The sequence below is a fragment of the Heterodontus francisci genome, chromosome 9, assembly GCF_036365525.1.
Source record: "Heterodontus francisci isolate sHetFra1 chromosome 9, sHetFra1.hap1, whole genome shotgun sequence".
Taxonomy (NCBI): domain Eukaryota; kingdom Metazoa; phylum Chordata; class Chondrichthyes; order Heterodontiformes; family Heterodontidae; genus Heterodontus; species Heterodontus francisci.
Genome location: NC_090379.1, coordinates 121,075,444 through 121,094,711, shown reverse-complemented (window position 1 = coordinate 121,094,711; position 19,268 = coordinate 121,075,444). Strand labels below are relative to the sequence as shown.

Genomic DNA, 19,268 nt, shown 5'->3' with positions numbered 1-19,268 from the left:
TAGTCGTAGGGGATTCGATTGTAAGGGGAGTAGATAGGCGGTTCTGTGGTCGAAAACGAGGCTCCCGAATGGTATGTTGCCTCCCAGGTGCACGGGTCAGGGATGTCTCAGATCGGCTGCAGAACATTCTAAAGGGGGAGGGTGAACAGCCAGTTGTCATTGTGCACATAGGCACTAATGATATAGGTAAAAAACGGGATGAGGTCCTACAAGCAGAGTTTAGGGAGTTAGGAGCCAAGTTAAAAAGTAGGACCTCAGAGGTAGTAATCTCAGGATTGATACCAGTGCCACGTGATAGTCAGAGTAAAAATGAAAGAATAGTCAGGATGAATGCGTGGCTTGAGAGATGGTGCAGGAAGGAGGGGTTCAGATTTTTGGGACATTGGGACCGGTTCTGGGGGAGGTGGGACTATTACAAATTGGACGGTCTACACCTGGGCCGGACTGGAACCAATGTCCTTGGAGGTGCTTTTGCTAACGCTGTTGGGGAGGGTTTAAACTAATGTGGCAGGGGGATGGGAACCAATTGAGGTCAGTTGACAGTAAGGAGGTAGTAACAAAAGCCTGTAAGGAACTAGATATTGAAGTCAGTGTGACGAAGGGGAAGAGCAGGCAGGGAGCAGATGATGAATATAAAGGGACTGGTGGTCTGAGGTGCATTTGTTTTAATGCAAGAAGTGTAGTAGGTAAGGCAGATGAACTTTGGGCTTGGATTAGTACCTGGGAGTATGATGTTATTGCTATTACTGAGACTTGGTTGAGGGAAGGGCATGATTGGCAACTAAATATCCCAGGATATCGATGCTTCAGGCGGGATAGAGGAGGAGGTAAAAGGGGTGGAGGAGTTGCATTACTGGTCAAAGAGGATATCACAGCTGTGCTGAAGGAGGGCACTATGGAGGACTCGAGCAGTGAGGCAATATGGACAGAACTCAGAAATAGGAAGGGTGCGGTAACAATGTTGGGGCTGCACTACAGGCCTCCCAACAGCGAGCGTGAGATAGAGGTACAAATATGTAAACAGATTATGGAAAGATGTAGGAGCAACAGGGTGGTGGTGATAGGAGATTTTAATTTTCCCAACATTGACTGGGATTCGCTTAGTGTTAGAGGTCCAGATGGAGCAGAATTTGTAAGGAGCATCCAGGAGGGTTTTCTAGAGCAGTATGTAAATAGTCCAACTCGGGAAGGGGCCATACTGGACCTGGTGTTGGGGAATGAGCCCGGCCAGGTTGTTGAAGTTTCAGTAGGGGACTGCTTTGGGAATAGTGATCACAATTCCGTAAGCTTTAAAATACTCATGGACAAAGACGAGAGTGGTCCTAAAGGAAGAGTGCTAAATTGGGGGAAGGCCAACTATACCAAAATTCGGCAGGAGCTGGGAAATGTAGATTGGGAGCAGCTGTTTGAAGGTAAATCCACATGTGATATGTGGGAGGCTTTGAAAGAGAGGTTGATTAGCGTGCAGGAGAGACATGTTCCTGTGAAAATGAGGGATAGAAATGGCAAGATTAGGGAACCATGGATGACAGGTGAAATTGTGAGACTAGCTAAGAGGAAAAAGGAAGCATACATAAGGTCTAGGCGGCTGATGAAAGACGAAGCTTTGAAGGAATATCGGGAATGTAGGACCAATCTGAAACGAGGAATTAAGAGGGCTAAAAGGGGTCATGAAATATCTTTAGCAAACAGGGTTAAGGAAAATCCCAAAGCCTTTTATTCATATATAAGGAGAAAGAGGGTAACTAGAGAAAGGATTGGCCCACTAAAGGACAAAGGAGGAATGTTATGCTTGGACTCAGAGAAAATGGGTGAGATTCTAAACGAGTACTTTGCATCGGTATTCACCGAGGAGAGGGACATGACGGATGTTGCGGTTAGGAACAGATGTTTGATTACTCTAGGTCAAGTCGGCATAAGGAGGGAGGAAGTGTTGGGTATTCTAAAGGGCATTAAGGTGGACAAGTCCCCAGGTCCGGATGGGATCTATCCCAGGTTACTGAGGGAAGCGAGAGAGGAAATAGCTGGGGCCTTAACAGATATCTTTGCAGCATCCTTAAACACGGGTGAGGTCCCGGAGGACTGGAGAATTGCTAATGTTGTCCCCTTGTTTAAGAAGGGTAGCAGGGATAATCCAGGTAATTATAGACCGGTGAGCCTGACGTCAGTGGTAGGGAAGCTGCTGGAGAAGATACTGAGGGATAGGATCTATTCCCATTTGGAAGAAAATGGGCTCATCAGTGATAGGCAACATGGTTTTGTGCAGGGAAGGTCATGTCTTACCAACTTAATAGAATTCTTTGAGGAAGTGACAAAGTTGATAGATGAGGAAAGGGCTGTCGATGTCATATACATGGACTTCAGTAAGGCGTTTGATAAGGTTCCCCATGGCAGGCTGATGGAGAAAGTGAAGGCGCTTGGGGTCCAAGGTGTACTAGCTAGATGGATAAAGAACTGGCTGGGCAACAGGAGACAGAGAGTAGCAGTAGAAGGGAGTTTCTCAAAATGGAGACGTGTGACCAGTGGTGTTCCACAGGGATCCGTGCTGGGACCACTGTTGTTTGTGATATACATTAATGATTTGGAGGAAAGTATAGGTGGACTGATTAGCAAGTTTGCAGACGACACTAAGATTGGTGGAGTGGCAGATACTGAAGGGGACTGTCAGAGAATACAGCAGAATACAGATAGATTGGAGAGTTGGGCAGAGAAATGGCAGATGGAGTTCAATCAGGGCAAATGCGAGGTGACGCATTTTGGAAGATCCAATTCAAGAGTGAACTATACAGTAAATGGAAAAGTCCTGGGGAAAATTGATGTCCAGAGAGATTTGGGTGTTCAGGTCCACTGTTCCCTGAAGGTGGCAACGCAGGTAAATAGAGTGGTCAAGAAGGCATACGGCATGCTTTCCTTCATCGGACGGGGCATTGAGTACAAGAGTTGGCAGGTCATGTTACAGTTGTATAGGACTTTGGTTCGGCCACATTTGGAATACTGCGTACAGTTCTGGTCGCCACATTATCAAAAGGATGTGGATGCTTTGGAGAGGGTGCAGAGGAGGTTCACCAGGATGTTGCCTGGTATGGAGGGCGCTAGCTATGAAGAGAGGTTGAGTAGATTAGGATTATTTTCATTAGAAAGACGGAGGTTGAGGGGGGACCTGATTGAGGTGTACAAAATCATGAGAGGTATAGACAGGGTGGATAGCAAGAGGCTTTTTCCCCAGAGTGGGGGTTTCAATTACTAGAGGACACGAGTTCAAAGTGAAAGGGGAAAAGTTTAGGGGGGATATGCGTGGAAAGTTCTTTACGCAGAGGGTGGTGGGCACCTGGAACGCATTGCCAGCGGAGGTGGTAGATGCGGACACGATGGAGTCTTTTAAGATGTATCTAGACAGATACATGAATGGGCAGGAAGAAAAGAGATACAGAACCTTAGAAAATAGGCGACATGCTTAGAGAGAGGATCTGGATCGGCGCAGGCTTGGAGGGCCGAAGGGCCTGTTCCTGTGCTGTAATTATCTTTGTTCTTTTCTTATCTTTGTCACATTCAAAGATTTGTGTCTATGTTCCCTAGGTACCTCCAACTCTTGCACCCCACTCATAATAGCACCATTCTACTGCCTCTCCATGTGTTTTTTTTTAATTAATTCATGGGAATGTAAGCAACACTGAAAAGACCAGCATTTATTGCCAATCCCTCATTATCCTTGAGAAGGTAGTGTTGAGCTGCCTTCTTGAACCGCTGCAGTAGGTGTGGTGTAGGGACACCCACAATGCTATTTTCCTGTAGCAGTTTGACACAACTGAGTGGATTGCTCGGCTATTTTAGAGGGCAGGTAAGAGTCAACCAATTGGCTGTGGGTCTGGAATCGCATGTAGGCCAGACCGGGTAAGGACTGATTTCCTCCACTAAAAGGCATTAGTGAACCAGATTGGAGTTTACAACAATCTGGCTGTTGCCTGATCATTATTAATGAGTCAAGCATTTGCCATTTCGGATTTATTTAATTGAATTTAATTTCCTCCAGCTGCAACAGTGGGATTTGAACTGATATCTCCAGAGCATTAGTCCAGGCCTCTGGATTACCAGCCCAGTAACATTAGCACTATGCTGCCATCCCCATATTGTTTCCACAAATGATTCACTTCACACTGATCCAAATTCAATTATATCCACCACGTTCCTGCCCATTTCACCAGTCTGTCTCTTGGTCACATTTAAGTTTCTACTGTCCTGTTCACCATATTATCAAATGTTGTATTACCCGCAGACTTCAACGTTATATTCCATATACCCAAGTCAGTCATAGAGTTATACAGCACAGAAACAGGCCCTTCGGCCCATCATGTCTGTGCCAGCCATCAAGCACCTAACTATTCTGATCTCATTTTCCAGCACCTGGCCCGTAGCCTTATATGCTATGGCGTTTCAAGTGCTCATCTAAATACTACTTAACTATTGTGAGCATTCCTGCCTCTACCACCCCTTCAGGCAGTGCGTTCCAGATTCCAACCACCCTCAGGTGAAAAAATGTTTCCTCAAATCCCCTCTAAACCTCCTGCCCCTTACCTTAAATCTATACCCCCTGGTTATTGACACCTCCGCTAAGGGAAAAAGTTTCTTCCTATCTAACCTATCAATGCCCCTCATAATTTTGTATACCTCAATCAGGTCCCCCCTCAGCCTTCCCAGCTCCAAGGAAAACAACCCCAGCCTATCCAGTCTCTCCTCATAGCTGAAATGCTCCAGCCCAGGCAATGTCCTGGTGGATCTCCTCTGCACTCTCTCCAGTACAATCACATCCTTCCTATAGTGTGGCGACCAGAACTGTACATAGTACTCCAGCTGTGGCCTAACTGGCATTTTATACAGCTCCATCATAACCTCCCTGCTCTTATATTCTATGCCTCAGCCAATAAAGGCAAGTATCCCATGTACCTTCGTAACTACCTTATCTACTTGTGCTGCTGCCTTCAGTGATCAATGGACAAGTACACCAAGGTCCCTCTGACCCTCTGTACTTCCTAGGGTCCGACCATCCATTGTATATTCCCTTGCCTTGTTAGTCCTCCCAAAATGCATCACCTCACTTCTCAGGATTAAATTCCATTTGCCTCTGCTCTGCCCATCTATAGCGTCCTGTAATCTAAGGCTTTCCTCCTCACAATTTACAACACCAATTTTCATGTCATCTGCAAACTTACTGATCAAACCTCCTATATTCATGTCTATACCATTAATGTAACTACAAACAGCAAGGGTCCCAGCATCCATCTCTGCGGACATCACTGGTCACACTCGCAAAAACAACCCTCGACCATTACCCTCTGCCTCCTGCCACTAAGCCAATTTTGGATCCAATTTGCGAAATTGCCCTGGATTCCATGGGCTCTTACCTTCTCAACCAATCCCTCATGTGGGACCTTGATGATGCTTCATGTGGGGAGGGGAACAGAACAGGACATTCTGCTCAGTCAGGAATTCCCAGACTAACTGAGAGCGAGAGCGAGTAATTAGACTCACACAATGACAGGTACATAGCCAGTGTGATACTGGGCCACACATACAGAGCAGGAAGATCCCAGGCACCATTCCCACCTGGAATGATAACACCATAGAATGGTGTAAGGACAGGAGGCCATTCAGCCCCTCACGTCTGTGCCATCTCGGTATGAGCCATACAGATAGACCCACTCCCCAGTCCTTTCTCCATAGTCTTCGAACTTTTTTTAAACTTCAGATAATTATCCAATTCCCTTTAGAAAGCCAAGACTGAATCTGCCTCCACCACACTCTCAGGTAGTTCCTTACAGATTCTAACTACTCACTGCATAAACAAACAGTTTTTCCTCGTCGCCATTGGTTCTTTTGCCATTCATCTTAACTCCATATCCTCTGGTTCTCGGCTCTTCCTCTTTCTCTCTATATCCTCTGCCAAGACAGCCTCATGACTTTGAACGCTTCTATCAAATCTCCTCTCAACCATCTCTTCTCTAAAGAAATCTGTCCCAGATTTTCCAGTCTAGCTACATAACTGAAGTCCCTCTTCCCTGGAACCATTCTTGTAAATCTGTTCTGCAGCCTGCTCATTCTTCCTAAAGTGCAGTGCCCAGAACTGGACACAGTTGAGCTGAAACAGTGTTCTATAAATGTTCACCATAGCTTCATTGGTTCTGTACTCTACGCTCTTACTTATAAAGCCCTGGATCCCATATGCCTTTTTAACCACTTTCCCAACCTGCTGTGTCACCTCCAATGATGTGTGCAGATATACCCCGTGTACCCTCAGCTCCTGCACCCCCTTTAGAATTGCATCTTTTATCTTATATTGCCTCTCCGTGTTCTTCCTAACTAAATGGATCACCTCACACTTCTCTGCATTAAATATCATCTGTCATGTGTCTGCCCATCCCACCAGCCTGTCTATGCCCTCTTGAAGTCTATCACTATCTTCCTCACAGTTCACTGTAATTCCAAGTTTTGTGTCATCTGCAAATCTTAATGTGTCCTGTCTAGGTCATTAGTAAGTGGTCCCAACATCAGTACCTGGGAACCTCCACTACACATCATCCAGTCTAAATAACAGTTCATCATGACACTGTTTCCTGTCACTCAGCCAATTTTGTATCCTTGCTGCTACTGTCCTTTTTATTCCATGGGTTTCACTTTTGCAAGCTTGTCTTTCACATGGCACTGAACCAAATTGAAATGTGTAAATGTTCCAGTGGGGCCACATTTACGGCTACACTGGAGAGTCATGTGACATGCAACAGGAAACTAGTCCCGAGCAGTCCGACACAAGGCAGAGGGTGGTGGTTGATGGCAAATGTTCATCCTGGAGTTTAGTTACTAGTGGTGTACCGCAAGGTTCTGTTTTGGGGCCACTGCTGTTTGTCATTTTTATAAACGACCTGGATGAGGGTGTAGAAGGGTGGGTTAGTAAATTTGCGGATGACACGAAGGTCGGTGGAGTTGTGGATAGTGTCGAAGGGTGTTGTAGGGTACAGAGGGACATAGATAGGCTGCAGAGCTGGGCTGAGAGATGGCAAATGGAGTTTAATGCGGAGAAGTGTGAGGTGATTCACTTTGGAAGGAGTAACAGCAATGCAGAGTACTGGGCTAATGGGAAGATTCTTGGTAGTGTAGATGAGCAGAGAGATCTTGGTATCCAGGTACATAAATCCCTGAAAGTTGCTACCCAGGTTAATAGGGCTGTTAAGAAGGCATATGGTGTGTTAGCCTTTATTAGTAGGGGGATCGAGTTTCAGAGCCACGGGGTCATGATGCAGCTGTACAAAACTCTGGTGAGGCCGCACCTGGAGTATTGCGTGCAGTTCTGGTCACCGCATTATAGGAAGGATGTCGAAGCTTTGGAAAGGGTGCAGAGGAGATTTACTAGGATGTTGCCTGGTATGGAAGGAAGGTCTTACGAGGAAAGGCTGAGGGACTTGGGGTTGTTTTCGTTAGAGAGAAGGAGGAGGAGAGGTGACTTAATAGAGACATACAAGATAATCAGAGGGTTAGATAGGGTGGATAGTGAGAGTCTTTTTCCTCGGATGAGGATGGCAAACACGAGGGGACATAGCTTTAAGTTGAGGGGTGAAAGATATAGGACAGATGTCAGAGGTAGTTTCTTTACGCAGAGAGTAGTAGGGGCGTGGAACGCCCTGCCTGCAACAGTAGTAGACTCGCCAACTTTAAGGGCATTTAAGTGGTCATTGGATAGACATATGGATGTAAATGGAATAGTGTAGGTCAGATGATCGGCGCAACATCGAGGGCCGAAGGGCCTGTACTGCGCTGTAATATTCTAATTCTAAAAAAAAAGGCAGCATGTTGGTTGCTGATCAAACCAAGAGCTCAAGCCTTTCCAAGTTTAAAAACTATGATTATTTCCAACATCTAGGAACCAGTAAACAACCAGAAGACATAACAGTACTGATCCCCACTCTCAGAGCAGGAAGATCCCAGGCCCCATTCCCAGCCTCTACTGAGTGAGCTGCGCTTACCCGGTGTGGTACTGATACCCATTCCCAGAACAGGAAGATCCCAGGCTCCATTCCTGGCCAATGCCGAGTTAACACCTTGTTGTACCCATTGTTATCAGGGTGTGACCTTACCTCACTGTGGAGTGGATGGAAGGCTCGAGTTCTCCATCTCCTGCATCACCACCAGCAGCTTATCCAACTTGAGTGTGTGTGATGTGCGGACAGGATCAGGACATTCTGATCAGTCAGGAACTCCTAGACCCACTGCGAGAGAGAGAGAGGCAGCAATTAGACCCACACAATGAGGGGCTAACCACACGGTACATACTGAACCCAGCACAGAAAGATCCCATACTTCAACCCCAGCCTGTGTCGAGTGAGCTGTTCTCAGCCAGTCTAGTACTGAGCCCCACAGAGCACAGGAAGATCCCAGGCTCCATCGCAGCATGTGCTGTCAGCTCCAAACCCAACACAGTGCGCCCCTTGAAACCCCGTCCACTGTGATCGCACCAGAATACCGCGCATGCGCTGTCCCTGTACCAAGCTGGCGGACATTGTTGCCTCCTGCTTCCTTTATAAAGATGGCCGTCGTTAACCGGAGCCTGTTGCCGGGGGAAACCTCCGGAGCGGTCACCGTGGGACCGGGACCTTACTATTCGGGGCTTGCGGCCTACAGCAGGTGTTTTTGAAGTCTCCCCCCCCCCTCCCCCTCCCCCCAAAACCCACCCGCTGCAATAGCGCGAATCCACCCACCTCTCAGCTCCAAAGTCTCACAGAGGCACTGCGCATGCTCCAGAGACAGGCCACCATTGCGACTGCGCGGTCGCCTCCTGTAGGTTGAATAGGGCATTCACTCCCGCGGGGAATGCTGGGTGACATGGCCGCCATTGACACTATCGATCAGGAAATAGCAAATTACGTTTTGTTTTGCAATTGAGTTCAAATTATTCAATAATTCATGCTAACCCCAGAGTAAACGCATCATCTGTCATGATTCAGTCCTTGATTTGATTAATTACAGCTTTGTCCAAAGCTTTGGTCTCCTTACCTAATGAAGGATATACTTGCCATCGAAAGTTCGCTAGACTGATTGCTGGATGGGGGTATTGTCCTATCAGGAGAGACTGAGTAGACTAGACTTCAGAAGAATGGAGAGGTGATCTCAACAAACTCAAACACTCCCAGGGCAGTTACAACACGGGTTAGATACAAAGTAAATTTCCCTCAACACTGCCCCATCTAACAATCCCAGGGAAGGTACAACATGGGTTCGATACAGATTAGAGCTCCTTCTAGACATTCCCATCACACACTCCCAGGGCACATACAGCACCATTTAGATAGAGAGTAAAGCTCTCTCTACCCTGCCCCATAAAACACTCGCAGGACAGGTACAGCATGGTTACATACAGAGTAAAGCTCCCTCTACACATCAGCCAATGTGGATCAGGGCTCAGGGAGTTTGGTTACTAGGCACTGTATCGATGTCATAAAGCAATGTCATTCAGCCCAGTTGGTCCTCTCCTTGTCCCTTTACAGGTGGCGAGCTGGGACATCCAAGTTTTGTGTTATACATAAATTTCAAAATTGTGCTCTGGACACCAAAGTCAAGGTCATGACTATATACCAAGAAAAGCAGGGGTACTAACTCCAAACCCTGGGGAGCCCCACTATGAACTTTTCTCCAGACTGAAAAAAAAAGTTCACAACTAGTCTGTTTCAAAAATTTGGAGTATAATGTGGGAAAATGTGAACTTGTCCACATTGGCAGGAAGAATAGTAAAACAGTATATCATGTAAATGGGAGTTTGCAGAACATTGCCGTACAGAGGGATCTGGATGTCCTGGTAAATGATTCACAAAAAGTTAGTATGCAGGTACAGCAATGATTTGGAATGCAAATGGAAATGTTGTCATTTATTGCAAGGGGAATGGAATATAAAAGTAAGGAAGTTTTGCTGCAGTTGTACAGGGCATTGGCGAGAACACATCTGGAGCACTGCAAAGAGTTTTGGTCTCCTTACTTAAGAAAGGATAGAATTGCATTTGAAGCAGTTCAGAGAAGGTTCATTGAAATGATTCCTGGGATAAAGGAGTTATCTTACGAGGAAGTTTTGGACAGGTTGGGCCTGTATCCATGATAGTTTAGAAGAATGAGAGATGATCTTTTTGAAAGATGCAAGACCCTGAGGTGGCTTGACAGGGTGGATGCTGAGAGGATACTTCCCTTATGGGGAGACTAGAACAAGGTGTACCCATTTTAAAAATGGAGTCTACCATTTAAGACAGAGATGAGGAGATATTTTTTTCTCAGAGGGTTGTTGGTCTGTGGAATTCTCTTCCCCAGAAGCAGTACTGGCAGGGTTATTGTATATTTTTAAGGCTGAGTTATATAGATTGATTGGCAAGGGAGTCAAAGATTATAGCAGGTAGCCAGATAAGTAGAGTTGAGGCCACAATGAAATCAGCCCTGATCAAATGCTGGAACAGGATTGAGGGGCCGAATAGTCAACTGCTGCTCAGAATTCGTATATTCGTATGTTTCCTGTCACAATTTCCTATCCATGCTGCTACTGTCCCTCTTATCCCATGGCTCCAACTTTGCTGACAAGCCTGTTATCTGGCACTTTAACAAATACCTTTTGAAAGTCCATTTCCACACTTCAACAGGCATTACCCTTATCAACCCTCTCTGTTCCCTAATCAAGCTCAAACAAGTTAGTTAAACATGATTTGCTCTTAAATCCGCGCTGGCTTTCCTAACTTAATCCACATTTACCTTCTGGGAGAGCAGCGGAGAGGACTGGACCTGCAGGAAGAACACGGAGCGAGGAGCGGATAAATAGAACCCGACAATCGTGGCCTAGAGCACTTACCTTCTGGGAGAGGAGTCCAGGCGCACGAGTTTGAAAACAAAGCAAACAGTGAAGTCACAGGAAAGCTGCAAGCTGCAACCATTGGTTCGTGAGTAACTGCTATAAGGGAATAATTCAAAATAGCTGAGTTAGCACACACTGTTAGGATGTGTGTGTAAATAGCATAATAATAGGGAACAAGTGAGTAGCTGGTATTTATTTTTGAGAAAGGTTTATTTTAACGAGTAAACTGTATTGATTTTTAGGAGGATTTATCAGTACCAGTAAGGTTTTATTAGTAATTTTAAGCTGTTGTAGTATTGGTAAGGTTTTTTTTCAAGCAGTCTATTTTAGCATCTATTTTAACGCAAGGAGTCTTACTAGTAAGGCAGATGAATTGAGGGCATTGATTAGCACATGAGATTATGATATTATTGCTATCACAGAGACATGGTTGAGGGAGGAACAGGACTGGCAGCTCAATATTCCAGGGTATAGAATCTTCAGGCGTGACAGGGGAGGGGATAAAAGAGGAGGTGACATTGCACTGTTGATCAAGGAGTCAACTACTGCAGTAAGGAGGGATGATATCTTAGATGGTTCCTTAAAGGAGGCCATATGGGTAGAACGTAAAAACAAAAAGGGGGCAACACATGGCTGGGTGTGTACTATAGGCCTCCAAACAGTCAGGGAGAGATAGAAGAGCAGATATGTAGGCAAATCTCAGAGGTGTAAAAATTCTTTTGGGCCTCCTTATCTCGAGAGACAATGGATACGCGCCTGGAGGTGGTCAGTGGTTTGTGAAGCAGCGCCTGGAGTGGCTATAAAGGCCAATTCTGGAGTGACAGGCTCTTCCACAGGTGCTGCAAAGAAATTTGTTTGTCGGGGCTGTTGCACAGTTGGCTCTCCCCTTGCGCCTCTGTCTTTTTTCCTGCCAACTACTAAGTCTCTTCGACTCGGTGTAAAAATAACAGGATAATAATAGTAGGGGATTTCAACTTCCCTAATATCAACTGGGATAGTCTTAGTGCAAAAGGCTTAAAGGGGACGGAATTCTTAAAGTGCATACAGGAGAGCTTTTTGAGCCAGCACGCAGAAAGTCCTAAAAGAGAAGGGACGGTATTGGACCTAATCCTAGGGAATGAAGCTGGACAAGTGGTAGAAGTGTCAGTGGGGGACCATTTCAGGGATAGTAACCACACCTCTAAGATTTAAAGGGTGTAATGGAAAAGGACAAAGAGGGAAATAAAAGTACTGAATTGGGGGAAGGCCAATTTCAATATGATCAAACAGAATCTGACCAAAGTAGACTGGGAGCAGCTACTTGTAGGAAAGTCGACATCAGATCAGTGGGATGATTCAAAAAGGAAATAGTGAGAGTCCAGGGTCAACATGTTCCTGTAAAGGTGAACTGCAGGACCAACAAGTCCAGGGAACCCTGGATGTCAAGAGATATAGAGGATTGGATAAGGGAAGAAAAAAAAAAAAGAGGCTTATAGCAGATTCAGAGTGCTGAAAACAGCAGAGGACCTAGAGGAGTATAGAAAGTGTAGGGGCGGTACTTAAAAAAGTAATTAGGACAGCAAAGAGGGGACATGAAAAAACACTGCTGGGCAAGATAAAGGAAAATCCCAAGGCATTTTATAAGTATATTAAGGGCAAGAGGATAACCAAGAGAGCCCATTCGGGACCAAAGTAGCAATCGGTGTGTGGAGCCGTAGGACATGGGTGAGGTTTTAAATGATTACTTTCCATCTGAGTTCAGTATGGAGAAGGACAATGTAGGTGTAGAGATCAGGGAGGGGGGGATTGTGATATACTTGAACATATTAGTATTGAAAGGGAGGAAGTATTAGCTGTTTTAGCAGGCTTAAAAGTGGATAAATCCCCAGGCCCAGATGAGATGTATCCCAGGCTGTTGTGTGAGGCAAGAGAGGTGATAACAGAAGCTCTGACACAAATTTTCAAATGCTCTCTGGCCACAGGAGAGATACCAGAGGATTGGAGGACAGCGAACGTGGTACCATTATTCAAGAAGGGTAGTAGGGATAGACCAGGTAATTACAGGCCAGTGAGTCTAACATCAGTGGTAGGGAAACTATTGGAAAAAATTCTGAGGGACTGGATTAATCTCCACTTGGAAAGGCAGGGATTAATCACAGATAGTCAGCATGGCTTTGTCAGGGGCAGATCGTGTCTAACTAACTTGATTGAATTTTGCGAGGAGGTGACAAGATGTGTAGATGAGGGTAAAGCAGTTGATGTAGTCTACATGGACTTCAGTAAGGCTATTGATAAGGTGCCACATGGGAGATTGGTTAAGAAGGTAAGAGCCCATGGGATCCAGGGCTATTTGGATCCAAAATTAGCTCACTGGCAGGAAGCAGAGGGTGATGGTCAAAGGTTGTTTTTGCGAGTGGAGGCCTGTGACTAGTGGTGTACCGCAGGGATCGGTGCTGGGACCCTTGCTGTTTATAGTGTACATTAATGATTTAGTTGTGGCCGTAGGAGGCATGATCAGTAAGTTCGCAGATGACATGAAAATTGACGTCGTAAATAATGAGGGGGAATGCCTTAGATTACAGGACGATATAGGTGGGCTAGTAAGATGGGCAGAGAAGTGGCAAATGGAATTTAATCCTGAGAAGTGTGAGGTGATGCATTTTGGGAGGACTAACAGGGCAAGGAAATATACAATGGATGGCAGGACCCTAGGAAGTACAGAGGGTCAGAGGGACCTTGGTGTACTTGTCTATAGATCACTGAAGGCAGCAGCACAGGTAGCTAAGGTGGTTAGGAAGGCATATGGGATACTTGCCTGTATTAGTCGAGGCACAGACGAGAAGAACAGGGAGGTTATGATGGAGCTGTATACAACGCTAGTTAGACCACAGCTGGAGTGCTGTGTACAATTCTGGGCGCCATACTATAGGAAGGATGTGACTGCACTGGAGAGAGTGCAGAGGAGATTCATTGTTTTTAAGACATTGTTTAGTTTAGTTTAGAGATACAGCACTGAAACAGGCCCTTCGGCCCACCGAGTCTGTGCCGACCATCAACCACCCATTTATACTAATTCCATATTCCTACCACATCCCCACCTGTCCCTATATTTCCCTACCACCTACCTATACTAGGGACAATTTATAACGGCCAATTAACCTATCAACCTGCAAGTCTTTGGCATGTGGGAGGAAACCGGAGCACCCTGAGGAAACCCACGCAGACACGGAGAACTTGCAAACTCCACACAGGCAGTACCCAAAATTGAACCCGGGTCGCTGGAGCTGTGAGGCTGCGGTGCTAACCACTGCGCCACTGTGCCTGGACTGGAGAGTTTCTGCTGTGAAGAGAGACTGCATAGGGCAAGGTTGTTTTCCTTAAAGCAGAGAAGACTGAGGGGGGAACCTGATTGAGGTATACAAAATTATGCAGGGCATTGACAGCATAGATAGGAGGAAACTTATTCCCTTAGTGGAGGGGTCAATAACCAGGAGGCATAGATTTAATGTGAGGGCAAGAGGTATAAAGGGGATTTGAGGAAAAATGTTTTCAGAGGGTGGTTGCAACCTGAAGCACACTGCCTGAATGGGTGGTAGAGGTAGGAACCCTCACAATAGTTAAGTAGTATTTAGATGAGCACTTGAAACGCTATAGCATACAAGGCTACGGGCCAAGTGCTGGAAAATGGGATTAGAATAGATAGGTGCTTGATGGCTGGCACAGACACGATGGGCCGAAGGGCCTGTTTCTGTGCTGTATAACTCCATGACTAATAAATAAAGGAATGTCGGGGTGCTTCAACCTCGAGAGAGCACCTCCTGTGCTATGTGGGAGCTCCAGTATGCTTCCCGTATTCTGGAGAACCATTTGTGCAGGAAGTGACGTCAATTGAAGCAGCTCGAGCTCCGGGTTTAGGAACTCGAGTGGCAGCTGGTGACACTGCATGCATTCATGAGGATGAGAGATAGGCAGATAGCACGTGTAGAGATGTGGTCACCCCACAGCTTAAGAGTATGCAGGGAGAGAGGGATTGGGTGACCACCAGTCAAAAAGAATCAGGCAGGTAGTGCAGGAGACCCCCAAGTGCATCTCACTCTGCAACCAGTATTCAGTTCTGAATACTGAGGTAAGTGATGCTTCACCTGGGGAAGTGCAGCCAGAGCCAAGTTCACAGCACCATAGGTGGCTCAGCTGCACAGGGGGCTACAGGGAAGACTGGAAGAGCCATAGTGATAGGTGATTCAATAGTCAGGGGAACAGACAGGCATTTCTATGGTCACAGACATGAATCCAAGATGGCATGTTGCCTCCCTAGTGCCAGTCAAGGACGCCCCCGAGTAGCTGCAGAGCATCCTGAAGGGGAAGGGTGAACAGCCAGCAGTCGTGGTCCACATTGGAACCATCGACATAGGAAGAAAAAGGAATGTGGTCTTGCAGTCAGAATTTAGGGAGCTAGGTAAGAAATGGGCAAGCAGGACCTCAAAAGTAGTAATCTCTGGATTACTCCTAGTGCCACGCACAAGTCAGCATATGAATAGAAGGATAAGATAGATAAATGCATGGCTGGAAATATGGTGCAGGAGTGAGGGCTTCAGATTCCTGTGACATTGGGACTGGCTCTGGTTGGGGGGGGTGGAGACGGGGGTGTGGAGATGGGACCTGTACAGGCCAGATGGGTTGCACCTGAACAGATCCGGGACTGAGCACCTTGCAGGACGTTTTGCTAGTACTGTTGGGGAGGGTTTAAACTAGTTTGGCAGGGGGATGGGGACCTGAGGGTAGACTCAGCTGGGACAAAATCAGAAATGAAAATGGAAGGCAGAAAATTAATGGATGAGTCTGGAAGACAGAGGAAACGAGGGTTAGAAATTTTTTTTTTAAGTTTGGCGGTGCTCAAGGGTATCTATTTCAATGCAATGAGTATAGAAAATAAAGCAGATGAGCTGAGGGCACAGTGGCAGTATGATATCATAGCTATTATAGAAACATGACTTGAGGAGGGACAGGAATGGCAGCTCAATGTTCCTGGTTACAGGGTTTTCAGACATGATAGGGAGGGGGATAAGGAGGGGGAGTGGCAATTTTGGTCAAGGAAACCATTACAGCTGTGAGGAGGGATGATATGTTGGAAGGTTCATCAAATGAGGCCATATGGATTGAGTTAAGGAACAAAAAAGGGGCAATCACACTATAGACCCCCAAACAGTCAGAGGGAGATAGAAGAGCAGATATGGAGGCAAATCTCTGAGAAGTGCAAGAACAATAGGGCAGTGATAGCAGGGGATTTAAAATACCCCAATATTAACTGTTATAGTGTGAAAGGAATTGAGGGAGCAGAATTCTTGAGGTGCATTCAGGAGAACTTTTTGGCCAGTATGTAGCAAGTACAACAAGAGAGGGTGCAGTCAGTGGCAGTGGGAGCGCATTTAGGTGATAGTGATCATAATTCAGTCAGTTTTAACAAAATTATGGGAAAGGACAGAGATAGAACAGGAGTTAGAGTTCTCAATTGGGGCAAGTCCAATTTTACTAAACTTAGGAGTGATTTAGCAAACGTGGACTGAAAACAGCTACTTGAAGGTAAATCAGTGTCAGAACAGTGGGAGGCATTCAAAGGGGAAATTCAAGGGTTTCAGGCTAAACATGTTCCCACAAAGAAAAAAGAGTGAGGCAGCCAAATCTAGAACCCCATGGATATCGAGGAGTCTACAGGGTAAGATAAGGCAAAAAAAGGAAAGCTTATGTCCGACACTGTGGACTCAATACTACAGAAAGCCAAGAGGAGTATAGAAAGTGGAGGGGTGAAATAAAAAAGGAAATTAGGAAAACAAAGAGAGGGCATGAAAGAATGTTGGCAAGCAAAATCAAGGTGAACCCAAAGATCTTTTATCAATACATTAAGAGGAAGAGGATAACCAAGGAGAGAGTACTGCCCATGAAAGACCAAAAAGGTAACCGATGTGTAGGAAAAGAAGATATTGGTATGGCTCTTAATGAGTACTTTGTGTCTGTCTTCACAAAAGAGGGGGATGATGCAGATATCGTAGTTAAGGAGGAAGAGTGTGAAGTATTGGATGTGATAAACATAGGGAGAGAGGAAATATTAATGGGATTAGCATCCTTGAAACTTGATAAATCACCAGGGCCTGATGAAATGTATCCTAGACTGTTAAAAGAAGCAAGACAGGAATTAGCAGAGGGTCTGACCATCATGTTCTAGTCCTCACTGGATACAGGTGTGGTGACGGAGGATTGGAGAACTGTTAACGTTGTACCTCTGTTTAAAAAGGGAGTGAAGGATAGACCAAATAATTACAAGCCAGTCAGTCTAACCTCAATAATGGGCAAATTACTGGAATCTATTCTGAGAGACGGGATAAACTGTCAGTTAGAAAGGCTCAGGTTAATCAAGGATCATCAGCATGGATTTGTTAAGGGAAGATCTTGTTTGACAAACTTGATCGAATTTCTTGAAGTAACAAGGAAGAACGATGAGGGTAGTGCAGTTGATGTGGTCTACATGGATTTTAGCAAGGCTTTTGACAAGGTCCCACATGGCAGACTAGTTAAAAAAAAAAAAATCCCATGGGATCCAGGGAAATGCAGCAAGGTGGATACAAGATTGGCTCAGTGGCAGGAAACCAAGGGTAATTGTTGATGGCTGTTTAACCGACTGGAGGGCTGTTCCCAGTGACATTCCGCAGGGCTCAGTATTGGGTCCCCTGCTTTTTGTGGTATATATAAACGATTTGGATGTAAATGTGGGGGCATGATCAAGAAGTTTGCGGACGACACAAAGATTGGCCATGTGACAGATAGCGAGGAGGACAGCCATAGGCTGCAGGATGATATTGATGGTCTGGTCAGATGGGCAGCAAAGTGGCAAATGGAATTCAACTTGGAGAAGTGTGAGGTGATGCATTTGGGGAGGTCAAACAAGGCAAAGGAATACATGATTAATGGAAAAACACTGAAAGGTGTAGAGGAAGCGAGGGACCTTGGATTGAATGTCCACAGATTCCTGAAGGTAGAAGGACAGGTCGATAAGGTGGTTAAGAAGGCATATGGAATCCTTTCCTTTATTAGCCAAGGTATAGAATATAAAAGAGCAGGGAAGTTATGCTGGAACTGTATAACTCATTGGTTAGGCCACAACTTGAGTACTGTGTGCAGTTCTGGTCACCTCATTACAGAAAGGATGTAATTGCACTTTGGAGGGCAGAGAAGAGATTTACAAGGATTTGCCCGGGCTGGAAAAATGCAGCTATGAGGAAAGATTGATAGGCTGGGGTTGTTCTCCTTGGAACAGAAAAGGCTGAGGGGAGATCTGACTGAGGGGCCTTGATAGAGTGTAGGTGAAGGGTCTATTCACCTCAGCAGAGAGGTCAATGATGAGGGGGCATAGATTTAAAGGGATTGGTAGAAATATTAGAGGGGAGATGAGGAAAAACCTTTTCACTCACAGGGTAGTGGTGATCTGGAACTCACTGCCTGAAAGGGTAGTTGAGGCAGAGACCCTCAACTCATTCAAAAGGAGTCTGGATATGCACCTCAGGTGCCGTAAGCTGCAGGGCTACGGACCAAATGCTAGAAGGTGGGATGAGAATAGGTGGATCGTTTTTCAGCCAGCACAGATATGATGGGCTAAGTGGCCTCTTTCTGTACCTTAAACTTTGTACGATTCTATGATTTGTCCAAGTGACTATGAATTTTGTCCTGAATTAACGTTTCAAAAAACTTTCATACCACCGAGGTTAAACTGGCTAACCTGTAGTTTCTGGGCTTGTCCCTACATCCTTTTTGAGTAAGGGTGTAACATTTGCAATTCTCCAGTCCTCTGGCATCACCCCTGTATCTAAGGAGAATGGGAAGATTCTTGCCACTACATCTGTAATTTCCACTCTTACTTTCATCAGTAACACTGCACGCAGCTCATCGGTTACTGGTGATCTATCAGCTTTCAGTACAGCCAGCCTATCTAATGCATCCTCATCAATTTTCACCCCACCTTGGAGTACCTGCTATACTGAGTCTGAAGATTCAATATTAGCGTAATAGAGACAAAGTGAAAGACAAACAGAAATAGACAGAAACAGTAAATGACAATAGTGACAGAAAGATATGCCACAGTTGGATAAAGCTCTGGTTAGACTCCATCTGGAGTATTGTGTTCAATTCTGGGCACTGCATCTCAAAGAACAAAGAACAGTACAGCACAGGAACAGGCCATTCAGCCCTCCAAGCCTGCACTGATCTGGATGCCTGTCTAAACTAAAACCTTCTGCACTTCCGGGGCCCATATCCCTCTATTCCCTTCCTATTCATGTATTTGTCAAGATGCCTCTTAAGCGTCATTATCGTACCTGCTTCCACCACCTCCGCCAGCAGCAGGTTCCAGGCACTCAACACCCTCTGTGTA

General features: G+C 45.7%; 1 long non-coding RNA gene across 3 annotated transcripts in view; it reads right to left on the bottom strand.

Annotated features, from left to right (window-relative positions):
* The window catches only part of LOC137374030 (uncharacterized), a 104,841-nt gene that overhangs the window by 62,195 nt on the left and 23,378 nt on the right, over positions 1–19,268 (bottom strand). For 2 of the 3 annotated variants that reach the window (XR_010975754.1, XR_010975753.1), the window contains exons 3-4: positions 8,745–8,884; positions 8,124–8,255 (exon numbers count right to left, since the gene is read on the bottom strand). This is a non-coding gene — a long non-coding RNA (uncharacterized lncRNA). The remainder of the gene's footprint in view (positions 1–8,123; positions 8,256–8,744; positions 8,885–19,268) is intronic. The other variant, XR_010975755.1, reaches the window with a different exon arrangement.